Source organism: Thermobia domestica, chromosome 5, assembly GCF_964235325.1.
Source record: "Thermobia domestica chromosome 5, izTheDome1.hap1.1, whole genome shotgun sequence".
Taxonomy (NCBI): domain Eukaryota; kingdom Metazoa; phylum Arthropoda; class Insecta; order Zygentoma; family Lepismatidae; genus Thermobia; species Thermobia domestica.
The window spans coordinates 316,663,114-316,682,772 of NC_137458.1; the positions used below are offsets into that span (position 1 = coordinate 316,663,114).

Consider the following 19,659-nt stretch of genomic DNA (forward strand, 5'->3'; position numbering starts at 1 on the left):
CCTGACAGATGGGCGAAAGTGGTGGCTAGCGATGGACAATATTTTTCTTAAGGTATTTATGTATTTTGTGTTTGTACTACAGCTTCAATGTGTGCGTACCAACCGCACGAATTAATTCCTAGACCAAATATATGTATAACAAACTGGTTTCCATTTATGAATATTTAGACCTAGTACATGCATTTAACTCATTATTCATAGATACGATTAACTAACTAACTAACTAACTCTATGGCCTATGGAACCTGGAGGTTCAATGCCGCGTTCACAAAAGCTCTCCACTGACTTCTATCCTTAGCTAACTGCATCCAGTTTCTACGTTGTATTCCAATCTCTACGAGATCCATCTTAATATTGTCCTCCCATCTGCGTCTAGGTCTTCCTAATGGTCGTTTTCCGATTTGTCTTCCAGTCAAGACTTTGAAAGCGTTTTTACTTTCTTCCATTCTAGCTACATGACCCGCCCACCTAAGCCTCCTAAACTTGACAACCCTAACAATGTTGGATGAACCATATAAATTATGTAGTTCCTCGTTATGAAGTTTCCGCCATTCCCCATTCTCTTTACTCTTGGGTCCGAATATTTTTCTCAGGATCTTGTTCTCAAATACTTTCAGTCTATGTTCTTCCCTCAGAGTAAGTGACCATGTTTCCTAACCATACAGAACAACAGGCATGATTATCGTTTTATATATTTTAAGCTTCAAATTTTTGGACAGAATTGGTGACAAGAGATTTTGAACCGAATAGTAACACGAATTCCCTGCTTTTAGTCGACATTTAATTTCTTCGTGAATATGATTTTCCTCTGTTAATATTGATTCTAGATATTTGAAACTATCCGCTTTATCAAAAGTATTATTTAATATTTTAACGCATCCATAATTTGCTGTATTACGGTCCCGACGCACTTCCATGTATTTAGTTTTCTCTGCATTTACTTCTAAACCCATGTCCCTGCAAGCGTTTAATAAGATCTCTGCATTTCTTCCTATTGTCCTCCTATCATAGATACGATTATTTATTATTATTTATCATTCCACAAAAAATGTTGTTAAGGTGGGGAGCCCTGGGTATTCTCTTGCGGGGTGGCATGTAGTTACCCTGCTGCGTATAATAATGCATTTTTGTAATCAACGCCAGGAGCGGATTAAGGAGCCCAGGCTCCGGGGCCCCCAAGCTCAGGGGGCTCCTTAAAATCCTTCTGTTTAATACTAAAATATAGCAATCAACTTATTATATTATAGGCTTCACATCCATCTTAATTTTTTTTTACCGCTCGTTACGGTCGCGGTATCGCTAGATTTAAGTCTTTCCATTAGCAGCATTTAACTGTTAATAATGAATGTAATTATTTAACTGTTAATAATGAATGTAACTAAACTAATCATTGTAAACTTGGAGCAAATCAAAATATTACAGCATAGTTCTCGGTGGTTCGATAAACCTATGAGGCTGTGAAAGGCAGCAAAGAAAATTTATGCGCTGGAACTATTCGTAACATAGGTCCCCCTTGAAATAGTCGGCTACAGTGCCTCAAAAGCCTTAATCCGCCCCTGATCAACGCATTAAAAACAATGTAAATATAATACAAAATGATACAAAATGATAATTTACATTATCAATCTCCTATCTCAACTTTTGAATCCTTTCTTGTACTAATAATATTTACAGCCATATGTAAGACATATCCTGGAGTATTTTCAACCTACAACGCAGTGGCGGACGGTGGATTGTGGTTTCGGGTGTTGCAGTACGAACGATAAGCGACAGAAGATATAAAGTGAACTTATTGACTAATCAGCATAACTTTAGATGCAAATGCTATGTGACATGTTATATTAAATAAAATTCTGTTTTTAAAAACTAAAAAATGCAGAACATTCTATCCGATTAATCACCTTAATTAATTAGTAAGTTCATTCTCCTCTCTTTGATTGGAGCAAATCTGTCTAATACATACTGGTTGAAATCTGGTATTCTTATTGCCAGGTCTTTTTCAATGGAAAGCATAACCAATGCTGATAACCTTTCTTGAGATATTCAATTCCTTGAAAGTGTCAATTCTTTTTCATGTAGAAAAATACTTCTCGTCTTTTGCTGACGCTATAGGTACAGTTAATATTAATTTCAGAAGCTTTGTAGATTCACTAAATATTTTTTCTAGATTATTGCGAAGGATTCATTCTAGCAAACTCAGTCCCTGACAGTGATCCGAATTCCTCTTCAGCGTTGACTGAAGAGAGTTCGTAACAGAGATTAGTGTTATAAAAAAATGTCCATTGAACACGCTTTATTCACAGTTTATCCAAGAAAATTTAAAATAAATTGAGGAAATGTATCTAGTGCAAACTAGGGATGGTATCGAGACGAGACGAGACGAGACTTTGTAAGTCTCGGTCTCGTCTCGGTTGATAAGTAGCGGTCTCGGTCTCGATCTCGTCTCGAGTCAAAAATCGCCGTCTCGGTCTCGGTCTCGTCTCGGTCAACAGATGCTTGTCTCGATCTCGGTCTCGGTCTCGAAGGCCAAGTCTCGGTCTCGTCTCGGGTCTCGTCTCGAAAGTCTCGAAATAAATAGTATGAAATTAAATTTGTGAAAGTATTATTATCGTACAGTCTGTCGTTTCCGGTTCTTACTTTTTGCCTTCATTCTTGACAGAATTATGGTATGATGTACTACTTCCTTGCTAAATTGCTAACGCTAATGCTTTCCATGCGTGTGTTCCGGGTTCAGTCATCAGTGGGTGTAACATACTTGGGATAAAATCCTAATAGTAACCCATATTTCACTTTCAGCAATAGACTTTGTCTCAAATAGCCTCAGTACTGCCTATACAATTAAACTCTATTAAATTAACTCCAGTACTATACAGTAGTTTATTTACTTCCTTTGAATCAGAATCGTTTAATAACTCCTAACAGATAACGCAACACATTGCAGTACGAATGTATTTAATCGTACCGAAATTGAAATTTTACAATTTCTCAGTTATTATCCAAAACACTGTGCTTTGATTGTCATTTTAAAAACAGAATATAACGTTCATTATCTTAACAAATAGAGTAAATTATTACTACCATATATTTTGTTTCAAATTGATCAATTGCTTTATTACCGTTTCATATCTCAGTGTTTAATTGGCACTTTAAAACAGGCACTTCCTTAACCTTATGGTGGGAGCTACTGCACTCATATTTGCTATCTGTGGTCTCGGGTTGGATCACTAAACAAGTTAGATTCAAAGTCTTATGTTTCGTATAGTTCGCGTCTCACTTTAAGTACATTCTGTTTCTTATACAAGTTTATAAGGTCGTAATGTATTATATAAGCATATATCCAGTGCCGTAACATAGATTAAGCTTATTCCTGAGTTCTCATCGATGCATGGGGCCGCGGTGGCGCAGTGGTAGAGCGTTCACCTCTAGTGCTTGGGGTCCCTGGTTCGATCCCAATCCCCGCCAAGTGAACTTTATGGTGGATAAACACAGTGTGCGTAGTTTTCCTCGGGGTTCTCCCGTTTCCTCCCACATTTTTCATTCCACCATTTCATTCATTACTCATCATCATCGTCTCCTTTAGCCTAACCGGCATAACCGTTGGACGTAAAACTCAAAGATTTCATTTTATTTTTCTCAGTGGTGCATGTGATCTTTATTCGAGAACATTAATCATGCATTCATTACGCTGAAATTTTATATTGCTTGAAAATTACTTGCGAAACATGAACATACACATTATATAAGTATATACGTAATTCGAGCTATATGTATTTATTTTCTCTGTCCCGGCAAAACAAGTGATTCTTAACTTTCTAGTTTTCTTTTGTGTTAATTTTCGTAGTTTTGCAGCAATATGAAGGATCAAATTTGTTTTTCGCTGTATGAATTTCGTTAAATTTTGAATCTGTTTTTACCCTACCTTACCTAGTAAAAATTATATATATATACATGAACTTTAGAGGTAGATTATGCTAAGTCATTTTTTGGTCGAAATTGAGTTAAGAATACTTTTTAATAGACTATGTTCTTTCTAGTGGTGTAACAATGTAAGTCTAAAAGCATCCTATTACTTTGTAACTACTTAGTATAGTTTGAAAACAGTACTATATGTCTTACAAGAACTGGTTTTTCGCTTCTCTTGTAAAATTACGAAATTATGACTTGGTTTAGTTTACCTCTGAGGTCCAGATATAATAAAATCATAGCCATAATCATAATCAACCATTGTCAATCCACTGCTGGATGAAGGTCTTTCCAAGTCTTCTCCACAACTATCTATCTTGAGCAATTCTTTTTCAGGTTACTCCCCATTTGTTCTTGATTTCGTCAAACCTTCTTGTATAAGAACGTTTCCTAGGCTGTTTTTATCTCGTGGTATCCTCTCTAGAATTGTTTTTGTTCATCGATCATAATTTCTTGCAATATGTCCAGCACATTTTCCAGTCCATGTTAAAAGTTATTCAATTAGTACCAGTCATTAATTGTCAAATAATTCATTTCTACTGTATATATTTGGCCTACAAATAGTTCAAATCCACTACGTTAGGAGCACAGACACGCTACTTTTTGATCTTCGAATCTGGCAACACTGACTCAATGATTTAAATCAATACAATGTGAGGACCTCCATTTGGTCTAGCGGCTAGCACGCTTGACTTCGGTACGCGTGGTCCCGAATTCGATTTCCGGTGGGGGTACAGTTGAACGACCGTTGGTTTGGTGTCCATTATAATCATTAGCTCCACGTCTCCTTTAGACGCCCTAGCATAATCATGGGACGTTAAACTAAAAAAAACCAAACCAAAAATCAACACAATGTACAGTGGCGTATTTAGGGGGGGGCTTCCGGGCTTAAGCCCCCCCCCCGAAATCTTACTTACTATAGTAAAGTATATGAAATATCTTGCAGAATTTTCACATTTTCAGGCAAAGCCCTCCCCGAAAGTTAGCAAAGCCCCCCCGAAAGAAAATCGTAAATACGTCACTGACAATGTGTATTACTAACTGTAAGTCCTAGAATACTTGCATATAGCTATATGGTATGGATCGAATTTGAGGTAGTCGGTGGTCAAACTAAAACAAATGAAATGTAACTAGGGTATATTTAGAACTTTTAATTAAGCATGGTAAAGCTTAGGGGAACAACTAGTGTTACTGAAAAGTTATAAGTTACATTTAATTTCAGTTACAATTTGCATTTACATGTATTGCTGGAACGAAAACTTTGACATTAACATTATAAATAGCCCAAAGACTATGAAAAACGTCGTCTTTTGAAACCATTCTTGCACCATAAATTAAATTACGAGCTATTAAAATATTTTGCACTTAGTTACGTTGTTTGTACTATATTTAGAATAATATTTAGCAATTTATTTAAGTTGGCAACACTGCTTAAAATAATGGAAATGCAACTTGTAATTAAAACAACCGAAAACTATTGTTGTAATGTTATAGAAGTAAACTAAAACAACAATCATTATAAAAACTTAACACAAATGCGTTATTTTAAGCAATAAAACAATCACTATCCATGTGTTTGGTATCTCTGAAACGGTTTGAAATAACAATTGTTGTAAATGACATTATGATCACTTAACTCTTTTGGAAGCATCTACATGATGAGACGTGATATATCAGCACGTTCTCGAAGTAAAGTCTTTAGAAAAAGTTAAATTTTTCATTTCTTGTAACTTTGTTTCTTCCTTCATTCGAAATACATTACACCATGATCATAGTATTTGATGCTAAGATACAATTGATGCCCATTGCACTGTCCATGCTTTTTGAGTTATTAGAGATCTCCAAAATGTTGATGTTAGTGATACTGTATTGTCCTTTATTACACTGAATAATGTATGTGAGTAGTAGTCCCCCCCGTATGGCGAACTGAGTCAGCAAAAATTTTTGTGACGTCATAGGTCAAAGGTCAATGACCTTGGCCTGGGGTCAATGACCTAGGGGTACATAGGACCACCCCCTCTAAATTTTGGCAGGGGTACCTTGGCCCACCCCCTAAATTTTGGCAGGGGTACATAGGACCACCCCCCTTAAATTTTGGAAATTGCCAAATCTAAAAATTGGGTGTGGTAGCCTAGGACCATAGTATGTACCTCTATCAGTATTAGGTGTCTATGTCGTTCCCTTTCATGGGTAAAAAATTGCCAAAAATTCAAATTTCGGGGTTTTTTGACCTAATTTATCCCCTTTGATGAGGTGTTATTACCCTATATAGTTATATGGGCGTATACAGGGGTCCATTACCTTTCATAAGACATGGGTATATTAATGCACCCCTTGAAAAATTTGGGAGGGGTACCATGGCCCACCCCTTAAATTTTGGAAATTGACCAATTTCAACATTGGGTATTATAGTACAGGACCCTAATATGTATCATGATAAATTTGGGTGGTCCACCTCATTCCCTTCTAGGGGTACAAAATTGCCAAAAATATAAACGTAAGCAATACGTAGTACCACGTGCTTGGTTTTTTGGTCGATTTTATCCCCTTTGATGACGTGTTATTATCCTATATGGTCATGTATAGGGGTTCATTACCTTTCACAAGATATGGATATATTTGTGCACTCCTTTAAAAATTTGGGAGGGGTACCTTGGCCCACCCCTTAAATTTTGGAAATTGCCCAATTTAAACATTTGGTATTATAGTACCGGACCCTAACATGTATTATGATAAATTTGGGTGGTCCACCTCATTTTCTTCTAGGGGTACCAAATTGTCAAAATATAAACGTAAGCAATACGTTGTACCACGTGTTTGGTCTTTTGGCCCAATTTATCCTCTTGGATGAGGTGTTATTACCTTATATGGTTATATGGTTATGTATAGGAGTCTATTACCTTTCATAAGACATGGGTATATTGATGCACTCCTTTAAATTTTTGGGAGGGGTACCTTGGCCCACCCCTTAAATTTTAGAAATTGCTCATTTTATATATTTGGTATTATAGTACTGGACCCTAACATGTATTATGATAAATTTGGGTGGTCCACCTCGTTCCCTTTTAGGGGTACAAAATTGCCAAAATATAAACGTAAGCAATACGTTATACCACGTGTTTGGTTTTTGGTCGATTTTATTCCATTTGATGAGGTGTTATTACCTTATATGTTTACATGAGCGTATACAGGAGTCTATTACCTTTCATAAGACATGGGTATATTGGTGCACCCCCAGGAGGGGTACCTTGGCCCACCCCTTTAATTTTGGAAATTGCTTAATTTCAACATGTGGTGTCATAGTACTGGATTCTAATATGTATCATGATAAATTTGGGTGGTCCACCTCGTTCCCTTTTAGGGGTACAAAATTGCCAAATTTTAGTACAACCACGGGTTTGATTTTGACCTAATTTATTTCCTTGATCAGGTCCTATTACATCGTATAGTTATATGGTCACGTATGGGGATTCATTTCCTATCATAAGACATAGGTACATTTGTGCACCCCTTTAATTTTGGAAATTGTCCCTTTTATATGTTTGGTATTATAGTATAGGACCCTAATATAAATTACTATAAATTTTGGTGGTTCACCTCGTTTCCTTTCATGGGTACGAAATTGCCAAATTTTAGTACAACCACGTGTTTGGTTTTGGCTCAATTTATCCCCTTGGATGAGGTCCTATTACCTTATATGGTTATATGGTCATGTATATATTGGTCCATTTCCTATTATAAGACATGGGTACATTGATGCACCTTTTAAATTTTTGGAAGGGGTACCATGGCCAACCCCCTTAAATTTTGGAAATTTTCCAATTTGAGCATTTGGTATCATAGTACATGCCTCAACATGTATCATGATAAATTTGGGTGGTCCATCTTGTTCCCTTTCATGGGTAAAAATTGCCAAAATATAAACATAAGCAATATGTTGTACCATGTGTTTGGTTTTTGGCCCAATTTCTTCCCTTTGATGAGGTTCTATTACCTTATATGGTTATATGGTAATGTATATGGGTTCATTTCCTATCATAAGACATGGGTACATTGACGCACCCTTTAAAAATTTGGGAGGGGTATCTTGGCTCATTCACTCGGTTTTAGAAATTGTTTAATATAAGCATTTGGTATTATAGTACAGGACTCCAATATGTACCACTATAAAATTGGATGGTCCACATCGTTACCTTTTCATAGGTAAAGAACTACCAAAAAATCAAATTTTGGAGGTTATTGACCCCTATTTAGCATGTTATATGGGTATGTACAGAGGTTTATTACCTTTATATGTTTATGTTCCCTTTTAAATTTGGGAATTATCAAATAACAAAATTCGGTAAACGTTTTCTAGGACCCATTGGTGTTCCTCTTATGGCCAAATATTCAAAATTTAAAGGTTATTGACCGGCTTTATTATTGAATAAGTACAGGATTTATTACTTTTTCATAAGACACATGCGTATTTGTGTACCAATCTTAAATTTTGGGAGGGGTACATTTCTTATTGTCATATCAATAATTGGTAATTGGATAGTATCTCATTCATTGGGTAAATCATTATGATCACGTGATCAGTTATTAACCTATGATGGGATTAGGAGTCCAGGACATTGGTACATTGAAACTTTGTAGGATAATTTGAGAATGTGTCATTGGTTTTGATTATTCCCGCCAAATATAAACGTAAGCAAGACGTTGTACCACGTGATTGTCCTTGATGAGGTAGTGTACAGGGATTCATTTCCTTTGTTGTGGTACTTCTTAAGTTTGAGTACACACTTAAACAGTTGGTTCTACTCAGGTAAACAATTGACGGACATTATTGACCTTATTGAACATATAATGATATGATTAACTCTAAGACTTAGGTATATCAAGAGAAGTATTCTTTCAATTTGGGAATGGTGATAAACAGAATTTTAACATAAGGTGCGAAATTTGAAACAATACATTGAACTTTAGTCACAGCTCATAGTCTAAGATCATTGGTGGTGATTGATTTGAAATCTGATAGCTAACCTTATTGAATCTTATGACTCATAGACGAAAGGCAATACATGCTACAACAGTTTGAAATTTAATCATAAGGTGATGTAATCTGACACTAGCAAAGTTATTGTTAATGCAATTTGATTGGATGATCACTATCTTTCCTGCAATCTGATTGGTTGATCACTATCTTTCGTGCAATCTGATTGGTTGATGATTTTCAAATCTTTGCTGTATTCAGTTTTAAGTTTTGTTTAACATTTAAAAATCTTGGTTTCGTTCAACATTTTGCACTCACTGAAACCGTTTATTTGTTAATCGAATAGTTAAAAACCGGATAAAGTTTGACGGTTAACCGTGAAACGTAAAATTTTTTTAGTTTGAAATTTTTTTGTTTGAAACTTTTTGTTTCGAAATTTTGTTTGAAATTTTTTTTGACAACTTTTGTTTCAAAATTTTTTTTTGTTTAAAAATTTTTCGTTTCAAAATTTTGTTTAAAATTTTTGTTTGAAATTTTTCGTTTCCAAATTTTTTTGTTTGAAATTTTTTTTTCGTTTCAAAATTTTGTTTGAAATTTTTTTTCGTTTCAAAATTTTGTTTGAATTTTTTCGTTTGAAATTTTTTGTTTGAATTTTTTTCGTTTCAAAATTTTGTTTCAAAGATTTTTGTTTGAAATGTTTGTTTCAAAATTTTGGTTTGACATTTTTAAAAGTTTGTGCACTCATTGGTAAAGAACCGAAACTGTTTAGAACTAAAACCTCTGGCAACATTGTGGTGCAATAGTACACGTCAGAGCATGATAACGCAACGTCATCAGTTTTGCATCATCGTTCGAGTTAGTATTCATGATAACATCATCATGGCTACTTGTCTGCAGTTTCTAAACACACGTGATGTGATGAAATCATTTACCGATTTACAACAGAATGTACCTTATAGAATCTTAGCTAGCCAAATGATCCCTACAAAGTTTGGATTAAGAATCGTAGTGAAGCTTGAAAATGATAAGAATATAATTTTACCAGCAAGATATTTACCCATGGAAGCATCAAAACAAGAAGAACTGCTGCGTTTCTTAAATACTGGATCTGTATCTTTATGCTATAAAAGACTCTTGGGTCGAAGTCATCAATTTGAATTTAGTACACAGCCGGATTCGTCAGCAAATCATGAATTCAAACGTCAGCACATCAGGCATAGTTGTATGAATGTGGTTGGTCAGCATGACGTCAGCAAGTGTGATGAAATCATGTATTCAAACGTCAGCACATTTCTTACCAATGACGTCAGCAATAACTATAAATCAATCAATACACTGTCAGCTCATGAAATCATTTGAGCAAGTGCGTTTCAGCAGGAAAGATGTGTACTTCTAACGAAAAAGAGTTCATCTTCGCAAGCTATTATCCAATAAATATATTTCAAACAAAGCATGTGATGATTGGTATCAGTGCTAGAACATTTGAACCTGTGATTCGATTCGGCAAAGCAGAACAATTTGGTGTACAACTGACCTGTGAAGAATGGCAAATATTATGTTCACGAATCGACCAAATGAACGATTATTTTCATGATGAGCTAAATGTGACCATAGTCAAATCATTAGGCTCAAATCATGAAGTGGTGCTGCGTCCAGTCCTCGAAGAGAAGATGGTGTTGTTACGTAAAAAGAGTACATTTCATGCCCCTCGCAACATGGTGTATCTAACGGAAACAGAATGGAACAAATTCATCAGCGTATTTCAGTGTGTGAAACATGCAGTGGAAGTGTGCAACAAAACTAGTATATTCCTGAAAAAGTACTATTTTGAAAAATGTGTCATGCATATTGTACAACATGTATCTAGATATTGTGATGGTTGTCAACATCGTTCGTGGGTGCATACCTGTATTGATAAACAGTTTATTTGTGATCAAATGGACATTGAGTTTCCACCAATTGATATTGCATTAGACCTTAAAAGACTTCAACTGGAATTAAAATTATATGCTAAAGACAAACTAGTACAAGAAGCTCAAAATACATTGTATCGACAATATCCAGATCATATATCTGGTATGGATGTATGTGGAGTGTAATAAAATGATCCATTTCAATGATTTGTGTTTTTTCATTTCAAGTACAACCCCATGCTCTGACGTGTACTATTGCACCACAATGTTGCCAGAGGTTTTAGTTCTAAACAGTTTCGGTTCTTTACCAATGAGTGCACAAACTTTTAAAAATGTCAAACCAAAATTTTGAAACAAACATTTCAAACAAAAATCTTTGAAACAAAATTTTGAAACGAAAAAAATTCAAACAAAAAATTTCAAACGAAAAAATTCAAACAAAATTTTGAAACGAAAAAAAATTTCAAACAAAATTTTGAAACGAAAAAAAATTTCAAACAAAAAAATTTGGAAACGAAAAATTTCAAACAAAAATTTTAAACAAAATTTTGAAACCAAAAATTTTTAAACAAAAAAAATTTTGAAACAAAAGTTGTCAAAAAAAATTTCAAACAAAATTTCGAAACAAAAAGTTTCAAACAAAAAAATTTCAAACTAAAAAAATTTTACGTTTCACGGTTAACCGTCAAACTTTATCCGGTTTTTAACTATTCGATTAACAAATAAACGGTTTCAGTGAGTGCAAAATGTTGAACGAAACCAAGATTTTTAAATGTTAAACAAAACTTAAAACTGAATACAGCAAAGATTTGAAAATCATCAACCAATCAGATTGCACGAAAGATAGTGATCAACCAATCAGATTGCAGGAAAGATAGTGATCATCCAATCAAATTGCATTAACAATAACTTTGCTAGTGTCAGATTACATCACCTTATGATTAAATTTCAAACTGTTGTAGCATGTATTGCCTTTCGTCTATGAGTCATAAGATTCAATAAGGTTAGCTATCAGATTTCAAATCAATCACCACCAATGATCTTAGACTATGAGCTGTGACTAAAGTTCAATGTATTGTTTCAAATTTCGCACCTTATGTTAAAATTCTGTTTATCACCATTCCCAAATTGAAAGAATACTTCTCTTGATATACCTAAGTCTTAGAGTTAATCATATCATTATATGTTCAATAAGGTCAATAATGTCCGTCAATTGTTTACCTGAGTAGAACCAACTGTTTAAGTGTGTACTCAAACTTAAGAAGTACCACAACAAAGGAAATGAATCCCTGTACACTACCTCATCAAGGACAATCACGTGGTACAACGTCTTGCTTACGTTTATATTTGGCGGGAATAATCAAAACCAATGACACATTCTCAAATTATCCTACAAAGTTTCAATGTACCAATGTCCTGGACTCCTAATCCCATCATAGGTTAATAACTGATCACGTGATCATAATGATTTACCCAATGAATGAGATACTATCCAATTACCAATTATTGATATGACAATAAGAAATGTACCCCTCCCAAAATTTAAGATTGGTACACAAATACGCATGTGTCTTATGAAAAAGTAATAAATCCTGTACTTATTCAATAATAAAGCCGGTCAATAACCTTTAAATTTTGAATATTTGGCCATAAGAGGAACACCAATGGGTCCTAGAAAACGTTTACCGAATTTTGTTATTTGATAATTCCCAAATTTAAAAGGGAACATAAACATATAAAGGTAATAAACCTCTGTACATACCCATATAACATGCTAAATAGGGGTCAATAACCTCCAAAATTTGATTTTTTGGTAGTTCTTTACCTATGAAAAGGTAACGATGTGGACCATCCAATTTTATAGTGGTACATATTGGAGTCCTGTACTATAATACCAAATGCTTATATTAAACAATTTCTAAAACCGAGTGAATGAGCCAAGATACCCCTCCCAAATTTTTAAAGGGTGCGTCAATGTACGCATGTCTTATGATAGGAAATGAACCCATATACATTACCATATAACCATATAAGGTAATAGAACCTCATCAAAGGGAAGAAATTGGGCCAAAAACCAAACACATGGTACAACATATTGCTTATGTTTATATTTTGGCAATTTTTACCCATGAAAGGGAACAAGATGGACCACCCAAATTTATCATGATACATGTTGAGGCATTTACTATGATACCAAATGCTCAAATTGGAAAATTTCCAAAATTTAAGGGGGTTGGCCATGGTACCCCTTCCAAAAATTTAAAAGGTGCATCAATGTACCCATGTCTTATAATAGGAAATGGACCAATATATACATGACCATATAACCATATAAGGTAATAGGACCTCATCCAAGGGGATAAATTGAGCCAAAACCAAACACGTGGTTGTACTAAAATTTGGCAATTTCGTACCCATGAAAGGAAACGAGGTGAACCACCAAAATTTATAGTAATTTATATTAGGGTCCTATACTATAATACCAAACATATAAAAGGGACAATTTCCAAAATTAAAGGGGTGCACAAATGTACCTATGTCTTATGATAGGAAATGAATCCCCATACGTGACCATATAACTATACGATGTAATAGGACCTGATCAAGGAAATAAATTAGGTCAAAATCAAACCCGTGGTTGTACTAAAATTTGGCAATTTTGTACCCCTAAAAGGGAACGAGGTGGACCACCCAAATTTATCATGATACATATTAGAATCCAGTACTATGACACCACATGTTGAAATTAAGCAATTTCCAAAATTAAAGGGGTGGGCCAAGGTACCCCTCCTGTGGGTGCACCACTATACCCATGTCTTATGAAAGGTAATAGACTCCTGTATACGCTCATGTAAACATATAAGGTAATAACACCTCATCAAATGGAATAAAATCGACCAAAAACCAAACACGTGGTATAACGTATTGCTTACGTTTATATTTTGGCAATTTTGTACCCCTAAAAGGGAACGAGGTGGACCACCCAAATTTATCATAATACATGTTAGGGTCCAGTACTATAATACCAAATATATAAAATGAGCAATTTCTAAAATTTAAGGGGTGGGCCAAGGTACCCCTCCCAAAAATTTAAAGGAGTGCATCAATATACCCATGTCTTATGAAAGGTAATAGACTCCTATACATAACCATATAACCATATAAGGTAATAACACCTCATCCAAGAGGATAAATTGGGCCAAAAGACCAAACACGTGGTACAACGTATTGCTTACGTTTATATTTTGACAATTTGGTACCCCTAGAAGAAAATGAGGTGGACCACCCAAATTTATCATAATACATGTTAGGGTCCGGTACTATAATACCAAATGTTTAAATTGGGCAATTTCCAAAATTTAAGGGGTGGGCCAAGGTACCCCTCCCAAATTTTTAAAGGAGTGCACAAATATATCCATATCTTGTGAAAGGTAATGAACCCCTATACATGACCATATAGGATAATAACACGTCATCAAAGGGGATAAAATCGACCAAAAAACCAAGCACGTGGTACTACGTATTGCTTACGTTTATATTTTTGGCAATTTTGTACCCCTAGAAGGGAATGAGGTGGACCACCCAAATTTATCATGATACATATTAGGGTCCTGTACTATAATACCCAATGTTGAAATTGGTCAATTTCCAAAATTTAAGGGGTGGGCCATGGTACCCCTCCCAAATTTTTCAAGGGGTGCATTAATATACCCATGTCTTATGAAAGGTAATGGACCCCTGTATACGCCCATATAACTATATAGGGTAATAACACCTCATCAAAGGGGATAAATTAGGTCAAAAAACCCCGAAATTTGAATTTTTGGCAATTTTTTACCCATGAAAGGGAACGACATAGACACCTAATACTGATAGAGGTACATACTATGGTCCTAGGCTACCACACCCAATTTTTAGATTTGGCAATTTCCAAAATTTAAGGGGGGTGGTCCTATGTACCCCTGCCAAAATTTAGGGGGTGGGCCAAGGTACCCCTGCCAAAATTTAGAGGGGGTGGTCCTATGTACCCCTAGGTCATTGACCCCAGGCCAAGGTCATTGACCTTTGACCTATGACGTCACAAAAATTTTTCCTGACTCAGTTCGCCATACGGGGGGGACTACTACTATGTGGTGTTATGGTTTTATTTAATATCCAATGCAATTTGAGAAAATACAAGTTTATTTTCCGTTGGTAACACTGCTTGTTTATATATAGGCGCGGATCCAAGAGAAGTGCTATAAGGGCTATATCCCCCCTTAACGCTCAGGTATACACTGAATAAAATGAGCTTCAATCCTGCTTTACACTGGATAAAGAGGCAAAGTATGGTTTAACCCCTCCCTTGATCATATCCTGGATTCGCGCCTGTATATATAATATAGGCCTGATATATATACACCGGTTCTTCCCGTCCCGCTTCACCCACTAACGGAGGACGTTGGAACAATGATTTTCTAGGAAATAGATTTCCTTATTTACATTATGGCACTTTTACTCTAAGCATCTTCTCCTCTGTTGCAACATTTTCGAGTCCTGGAATGATAAATACCGTCTGTGATTTCCTATAGGAGTTTTATTCTGTTCATCCGTTATTATCTTCAACCGTTTTCATATTAGTGCTACTGGACGTTCATCTGATGCAGGTAACACATCTTGCGGGCTACTTTGAATACGGTGACCGATATGAAAAATCTTTTGCTACATCGCTTTTTAGTTTTTCAAGACCTATCGAACGAGGTGTCACTCGACCCATGTTTCCATTTAAGATTTTAAAGTTGGGACCCGGGCCCCCTTGAAGAGCTTCCCTGGGGGGCACCATGACATCGCCATTAGATCTGCCTCATGGTATTTCTTATTTTAGTTTTTGTTCAGTTCATTTATGTTCAACCGTTTTCGAGATATTTCCGTGGAAAGATTAAAATGGGCCACCCTATATATATATTACGTCTATCTGTCTACCTATCTAACAACCGTTCAATTTATCATATATATATGTATAGGCTATATATATAGCGAGAGAGAGAGAGAGAGAGAAGATTATATACAACAGCAGTGGATTTTGTTTCGGGAGAGGCTTGAGGAACGGGCAACAAACATTTGTGTTGTACGTACAATGCGAAAAAAAAATGATTACAAATTTATTTCGGGAGGGGCTTGAGCCCGATACCCACCCCCTAAATACGACACTGTACATCAGTCAACCGTTGCCATATTATCTCATAGAATACAGGAACGAAACAAATTTTGAGTAAAGGCAAAATAACTATCAATATTCGAGACGAGACCGAGACTTTCGAGACTGACCATGGTCTCGTCTCGGTCTCGTCTCGATTTATAGAGGTCCGTCTCGGTCTCAGTCTCGGTCTCGTCTCGGTATGTAAAAGTCCGTCTCGGTCTCGGTCTCGTCTCGATATATAAAAGTCCGTCTCGGTCTCGGTACCATCCCTAGTGCAAACAACATTACTATTTTTCTATCATAAAACATTCTGTAAATTTAGACTGGATTTTTTTTTGAACACTCATGAATTGTACTTTGCTTGTTTTGTCTAAGTCTTAATTGCAAGTTTTTCCGTTGAAAGCTGCGCAATGTTTTTTGTAAGTTATTTACAGAAGTCACGGTATACAATTCATTCAGAATTTGTAGGTTATTTACAGAATTAAAGCACACACAATAAAATTAAATCTAATAAATAAAAACCAAAACAGTGATACAAAAGAGGTACTGGTATATGAATTCCGAATGTCACATATTCATACATCAACACACATACATGTGCGTAAAAGAAAAAACTACATTTCAAATCATCCGTCTTGGTTGTTACGCAATGCACGATGAACACAATATACTTCCACATGAGGCGAAACAATGCTTATCAATGTCATATGTTCTCGAAAGCAAACCTCGAAACCCGCCAGATGTAGGATTAGCATCTATACCTAACAGAAGGTAAAAGTCGAAGAACATCAAAACAAAGAGCACTGCTAGTTCTACACCCAGAAATGTGTGTTGGGAGCGGTTCGATACGTCTATGCAATATATACCTTTCTTATTCTGCATCAGGCCCGTAGCCAGCCCCAAAATGTAGGGGGCCCGGCTGAAGTTATGGGGGACCCGATCCAACCATATGATAGTTCATCACCGTATTATAGTTCTTTTGCAAGACTACTGTAAAAATTTAAGGGGGCCAGCAAAATTTAGGAAGGGGAGCCGGCCCCCCTAGACCCCCCTGGATACGGACCTGTTCTGCATCCGAAAAGACGATAAGTAATAATTGTCACCTATATTCTTTGCAGAAAAATGATAGAACGATTGTTTTCAAGAAAAGAGAGAGTACATGATGAGGCGTAAAATAAAATATTTAGCCCACATAAATCGTTTCTCTGTTAAACAACTATAGTTCTTTAGGAAAGTCTACAAATGTTAGTCAAGTTTCGAAATTTTTGGGAGGTCCGGACCCGGTGGACCCCCCTTGTGACTACGCCCCTGAGCATTGCTAGCTAGTCCCAAATTCAATGTGGCGTTCCCCATCATAAAGTTTTATGTGGAAATTATCAAATTATACTTATTTTATTAAAGAAATAGAAAAAAAATATGTATATACTAAAATACTAGGCTATCCACAGAGGGAGGGGGCGATTCTACATACTGACTTATTAATATTTGAATCACAAATTACCGTGGAAGAAGCCTAAATTATCAATATAAGCTAAGAATTAACTTGTAAATGCGGGTCTACTTTCATTTGTTTTCTGCTCTACTAGATATTTTCTTTCTTATTTTGTAATTCTTCAATCACTTGTTTTAATTGTCATTATATTGATTTGCTTCAGTATGGTCCTGTAACTTAAAAATATGAATGCATAAAAACAAATTCCATTTGTTAATTGCTAGTGAAAAAACATCAGAAATCTTATTTAGCGCGAAAAACCTTCTCGTTCACTGGAAGCACTGCCCGGGCCCGAAGCACTGCAACGACCAGTCCCTTTAACTTCTGAGATAGGGGAAAGGAGACCTAACATTCGCTCCAATTGCCGCGCTGAAGGAATCTGGTCATTGTATGCTCGCTGCAACACAATATAAATTAGAGACTCTGTGATGGATTATTTTTCGCTTTTTAAAACTGATTAACGGAACGGACAGTTGCAGAAGTAAAAAATATGTTATTTAAAGTGTATTTATGCGAGTATTAAAAAGTATTTTTCTGTTCTTTACTACTATTGATAATAATATTTTTTTTTAATACTTTGGTCGTTGCGCAATGCTGCAACACTAACATTAGCCGCCACTGCTACAACGTATAAAAAAGTTATGTTGCCTTGTAGCAGAGTCGTTTTGATGCGTGATTAGTGCCATACTAAATAGTTCGACTAATATATGTTTCCTGTAGTAGTCTGGCCTTTAGTATGATGCTAACCATACGTCATAACGACTCTGCATATGATAGAGGTCTGCAAGGGCCGAAATCTTGAGCCCGGGCCCGGCCCGTGAATTTACAATGTGAGACCCGACCCGAGTTCGAAATATGTTTTAGCATTTAGACACGAGCCCGGCCCGAACTTGTGTGATAGTCAAATGAATCCGAAATAATCCCGAATTACAGAAACTTAATAATTAACACAAAATTGTATTTTTATTCACAGCAATTAGAGATTTAATGTTGCAGTTGTGCTTTAAAGTTTTCCAGAAAGAACGGTGCAATATATATCGTTGTAGAGTATATTTACAAAGTTAGGTCCGAGAAATATGGTTGTATATTTAAAAATTTACGACCCGAGCCCGGCCCGGGCCCGAAGTGCTCTCTAGGTCCGAGCCCGTGCAGATCTCTAGCATATGACCCATTCTGTCGCTTATGGTCCAACTAAGTTCGAATGTGCTAGGAAAAAAATCGTCAAATAATCCTAAATTATTGTCCTTAAACGAGCAGGGTGTTAATCGCATGTAGTTCCTAACGGGGGAAACTTGTGGACAGAACTTGCAAGTTATGAAACAAATGAAGAGCAAAATGGGCTAGAACGTTAGCAGAAGTGGTAGTGGAATTTCATTTCTTGCAGTTTTGTTCGGTTTTAACTTGAAAGAAAAAATGGAAAGTGATATCAGATCGTTGATTATGGAAAAGTCTTGTGAAAATGATATATAGAACTTAGTATTACAAGTACAAGTATGTCCATGTATGAAAGCATTTTGAAAATAGTGTAGCTGATTTAAGTAAGTTAAATTCCAATAAGATTAAGAATATGAAAATTTGGAAGATTCACAGGTAAATTTAATACTTGTCACAGAAATATATATTTATAAGGAATAAGGGCCTATGTTTAGCAGAAGGGGTCTAGCTCTTTTCTCTAAAAAATGTTACAATTTTGGTAATTTTTGTTCACATTCGGTTACTTTGGGATAGGGTTGGTTAGTTTAAGTTAGGTTAGGCTAGTTTAGGTTACGTTAGGTTAGTTTAGTATAGTGTAGGAGTTCCGCATAATTTTCTAAAAAATGATAGAATTTCGCTTATTTCTACTAATATTACGTTAGTTTAGGTTAGTTCAGGTTAGCTTACGTTAGTTTATGTTAGGTTAGGTTATATTTGGTTACGTTATGTTACGTGTAAGTACTTGCATCACTCATTTCTCCTGTAAATTTTGTGTTTTTTACGTGCTTCTGGACCCCTTGTACTAAACATACCCCGGAATAAGTTCCGTAAGTGGTAAATAAACGGTTCCGATAAGCCCCACTGCTTTTGTTCCATATATTTAAGTAGGAAAATGAAAGTAGACCTAATTTAATTTAACTAACCTGTTCATGAGTTTTTATTG

The 19,659-nt window shown here is 35.7% G+C and overlaps 1 protein-coding gene across 3 annotated transcripts in view; it reads left to right on the plus strand.

Annotated features, from left to right (window-relative positions):
* The first annotated feature begins 18,840 nt into the window (after positions 1-18,840).
* The window catches only part of bug (thioredoxin domain-containing protein bug), a 47,104-nt gene continuing 46,285 nt past the window's right edge, over positions 18,841-19,659 (plus strand). Inside the window, exon 1 of one of the 3 annotated variants that reach the window (XM_081760458.1) lies at positions 18,841-19,112. The gene's annotated coding sequence lies outside the window, so the exon portion shown is untranslated. The remainder of the gene's footprint in view (positions 19,113-19,659) is intronic. The other 2 variants (XM_081760457.1, XM_081760459.1) reach the window with 2 other exon arrangements.